The sequence below is a fragment of the Salvelinus sp. IW2-2015 genome, unplaced genomic scaffold (assembly GCF_002910315.2).
Source record: "Salvelinus sp. IW2-2015 unplaced genomic scaffold, ASM291031v2 Un_scaffold1019, whole genome shotgun sequence".
Taxonomy (NCBI): Eukaryota; Metazoa; Chordata; class Actinopteri; order Salmoniformes; family Salmonidae; genus Salvelinus; species Salvelinus sp. IW2-2015.
In genome coordinates, this window is record NW_019942689.1 from 32,351 (window position 1) to 36,924 (window position 4,574).

The following is a 4,574-nucleotide window of genomic DNA, read 5'->3' on the forward strand; positions in this document are numbered from 1 at the left end:
CTGTTCCTGTAGAGATACCTTCCTGTAGGTTTTCACTCCAACCCTGTTCCTGGAGAGATACCTTCCTGTAGGTTTTCACTCCAACTCTAATCTAGCACACCTGATTCTAATAATTAGCTGGTGTACAAACTGAATCAGGTTAGTTACAGCTGGGGTTTAAAAGAAAACCTTACAGGCGGGTAGCTCTCCAGGAACAGGGTTGGAGAGTCCTGGTCTATGTGATCCTGAGTGTGTGTAGCAGTGTAATAGTATTTATAGAGGCAGGGGCATGAACAGTCTCTGGTGTTTCAGGATTAGCTTGTTTGGCCTGGTGAGCGACCCTGGTTTTTCTGCATCATTTCAGGGCCTCCATGTTTTCAGAGGGAGATTAGCGGGAGGCCAGGTTATTTGGTAATGTGATGACCCCTCACACTCTTCACACCTCACCACCACTCTCCTGAGACCACTGTCARACACACAGGAATGAGAGACTAGGTGTGTGTTGTGTGTGCGTGCGTGCGGGTGTCTGTGTGCATTTCCATTTGTGCGTGCACATGTGTGTAAAGTGGATAACATAGTGATACATGAAATAGTAAGGTAGCTGTCGAAAAAAGCCAAAGATAGAGGCCATAGTGAGAGAGACAGACCAGTCACAGAAAACGGAATAACAAAAACATGTCCGTACCGGTTGCAGTTTTAAATAATCTATATCATGATTATACCTCCATAACCCTCTCAGTGGAGGCTGCTCTAAGCATTCATTTTTTTAACAAAGCCATTTGATTCCTCTACTCCTGTTAAAATGCCTCTCTGGGTAGTGGTTCCCCCTGTGTGTCAGTACAGACTCTCTAGTGTCTGTCTAGGAGTCCGTCTGCTGACCTGCGTGTCTGTCCTTGGGTTCACGCCTGGATATGCAATCTTTCCTCAGCAGTAGCTAGCACCTTCAGCCTTTCAGCTTCCAGCTTCCTCCTTTTGATCTCAGACGGATAACTTCTGCCTGGCTGCCTCTCCTCTCTGACGGTCGGAGGAAAACCCAATGGTGGGTTAGTTGAGGTCAAAGAGAGGGAGGTGGAGAGGGAGGTAGAGAGGGGGAGAGGGAGGGGGGAGAGAGGGGTAGAGGGAGAGGGAGGTGGAGAGGGAGAGGGAGAGGGAGGGGGAGAATGGGGGATACATAAAAGGGAGAGAGATTTATAGATGTTTTTACCAACTCAGGCCATTGCTTCAGTTTTAGGCTGTGGTTGCATCACTGATGTTACCCAAGCTGTTTACATAGTATCTGCAGGGTTGGCCCACATTACTGCTTTATCAAAGAGGAATTACATCCTCTTAACAAGTGTGTTTACTGAAAGTCTGCTGTTTATAGTAACACTGACCCAAATGTTCTTGTTGAATAGATGTAATCCCATACTTTAACTGGGGCTTTGTCTTACAACAATGAACAAAAGCCAATTCCCTGCTAATACTAGGGTTTGGAGTGGATTAGTCAAATTAACAGGCGATAGTAGTAGTAACACGATCCAATCCCACCCATAATTACTCACTTTAGGACATATGTTTGGCCAAGCCAACCCAAACCCGTTCTGTAATCTACTTCTGGTCCTTATCGGGCCTAGTTTCTCTGCCCTACCTGTCTGTCCTCTCCACCTCTACCTGTCTGTCCTCTCCACCTCTACCTGTCTGTCCTCTCCACCTCTACCTGTCAGTCCTTTCCACCTCTACCTGTCTGTCCTCTCCACCTCTACCTGTCTATCCCTCTCCACGTCGTACCTGTCTGTTCCTCCCACCTCTACCTGGTCTCCCTCTCCACTTCTACCTGTCTTTCCTCTCCACTGCTACCTTGTTACCCTCTCCACTCTTACCTGTCTTACCCTCTCCCCCTCTACCTGTGTGTCCTCTTTTCCACCTGTACTGTCTGTACCCTCTCCACTTCTTACCTGTCTACCCTCTGTCGCACTTCTACCTGTCTGCTTTCTCTCCACCTCTACCTCTGTTACCGCTTCTCCACCTCTACCTGTAGTCCGTCACCTCTACCTTCTCCTCTCCACCTCTACCTGTTGATCCTCTGCCACCTCTACCTGTGTGTCTCTTTCGCAACCTCTACTGTCCTACCCTCTCCACCTCTACCTGTCTACCCTCTCCACCTCTACCTGTCGTGGTCCTTTCCACCTCTACCTGTCTACCCTCTCCACCTCTACCTTGTTACCCTCTCCACCTCTACCTTGTTGAGTCCTTCCACTCACTGTCTACCTTCGTCCACTTCTACCCTGTCTACCCTCTCCACCTCTACCTGTCTACCCTCTCCACCTCTGACCTTGTCTACCCTCTCCACCTCTACTTGTTACCTCGTCACCTTCTACCTGTTAGTCCCTTTCACACTTACCTGTCTACCCTCTCCACTTCTACCTGTCTACCCTCTCTCTCTACCTGTGCTACCCTCTCCAGCCTTACCTGTTAGTCTCTCACCTCTACCTGTCACCCTCTCCACCTCTACCGTGTCTACCCTCTCCACCTCTACCTGTCTGTCCTCTCCACCTCTACCTGTCTACCCTCTCACTCTACCTGTGTGTCCTCTCCACGCTCTACTGTGCTGTCCTCTCCACCGTCTACCGTTGTCTAACCTCTCACCTCTACCTTGTGTGGTCCTCGTTCGCACGCTCTACCTGTCTGTTCTCGTCCACCTCTTGACCTGTCCTACCCTCTCCCACCTCTACGCTGTCAGTCCTTTCCACCTCGTAAGCCTGTGTGTCGCTTTCCATTTCTACACTCTACCAACTCTACATGCTGTATTCTCCACCTCTACCTGTCTACCGTTCCACCTCTACATGTCTGTCCTGCTCCACGCGTCTACCTTCTCCAACCTCTACCTTGTTACCCGCTCTCCACCTCTACGCTGTCGTTAAACTGTCTGTCCTCTGCCACTGCTACCCTCTCGGCACCTCTACGCTGTCTGTCCTCGTCCACCTCTACCTGTCTGTCCTCTCCCCGCCTATCCGTCCTCACATCTACTTGTCTAACTTCCACCCTACCCTGTTCTACCTGTTGTCCCTCCCACCTCTACGCCTCTCCACCTCTACAGTGTCTGTCTCTCACCCCTACCCTCGTCCAACCTCTACCTGTGCTGGTCCTCTAGCACCCCTCCCCTCGTTCGCACCTCTCCCTGTCTGTCCTCTCACCTCTACCCTCGTCCCACGTCTACCTGTCTGTCGCCGTCCACTCTACCGCTCTCGCACCTCTACCTGGTCTGTCCTCTCACACCTCTACCTCTCCACCTCCATACGGTCTGCCTCTACGCCTTCCGCCTCTCCACCCCTAACCTGTCTGGTCCTCTCCCACCCCTACCATAACCTCTCCACCTCTACCCGTCCGGTCTGTATCTTAGGAACAGGGAGTGGAGGGTCTGTATCTTAGGACCCAGGCCAGGGGAGAGTCTGTATCTTAGGACCAGGGGAGTGGAGGGTCTGTAATCTATCTTAGGAACAGGGGAGTGGAGGGTCTGTAATCTTAGGACCAGGGGAGTGGAGGGTCTGTCATCTTCAGGAACCAGGGGAGTGGAGGGTCTGTATCTTAGGAAGCAGGGGAAAGTGGAGGGTTGTATATTAGGACCAGGAGAAAGTGGGGTCTGTATCTTAAGGAGACAGGGGACGTGGAGGGTTGTATCTTAGGACCAGGAAGATTGGTCTGTATGCTTAGGACCAGGGGAAGTGGAGGGTCTGTAATCTTAGGACCAGGGAAGGGAGGGTGTCTGTATCTTGGAAAAACATGTATTTGAACAACTGCATTTCATTTGAATGATGCTGTTTTCAACTCTTTAAGCAGTCGAAATATGTAAAGTCAAGTGCAGAGAATAAGAGGGGTGAAATGTGCACACAGAAAACCATGCTCTCCTATGATGTTTATGTACGATTAGTTACCTCAGTTTTACAGCTGCTCTATCTGTAATAGTAGCTATTTAATTACTAGCAGTTTTTTACACTTCACAGACAGACAGACAGGACAGACAGACAGACAGACAGCCAGGACAGACAGACAGACAGACAGACAGACAGACAGACAGACAAGAAGACAGACAGACAGACCAGACAGACAGACAGACAGACAGGCTATTAACGACATAAAACACTATGCTTCTATATGTATAGTACTATTAGTTACCTCAGGTTTTACACTCTTTATATGTATAGTGACTATTAATACCTCGGTTTTGTAACATCTTTTATATGTATAGTAGCTGATTAGTTACCGCTCAGTTTACACCTCTTTATATGTATAAGTACTATAGTTAGCCGTGCAGTTTTACACTCTTTATATGTATAGGTACTCTTAGTTACCCCCTCTCAGTTTTAAACTCTTTTTATATATATAGTACTATTAGTTACCTCAGTTTTACACTCTTTATATGTATGGTACTATTAGTTTACCTCCGTTTTCCTCTCTCTATTAGTATAGACTATTAGGAACCTCCGTTTTACACTCTTTATATGTATAGTACTATTGAGTTACCTCCCGTTTTCTCTCTGTATCTCTATATGTATAGTACTATTAGTTACCTTCGTGTTGTACAATGGACAGATACAGACGTACAGACGACAGACAAA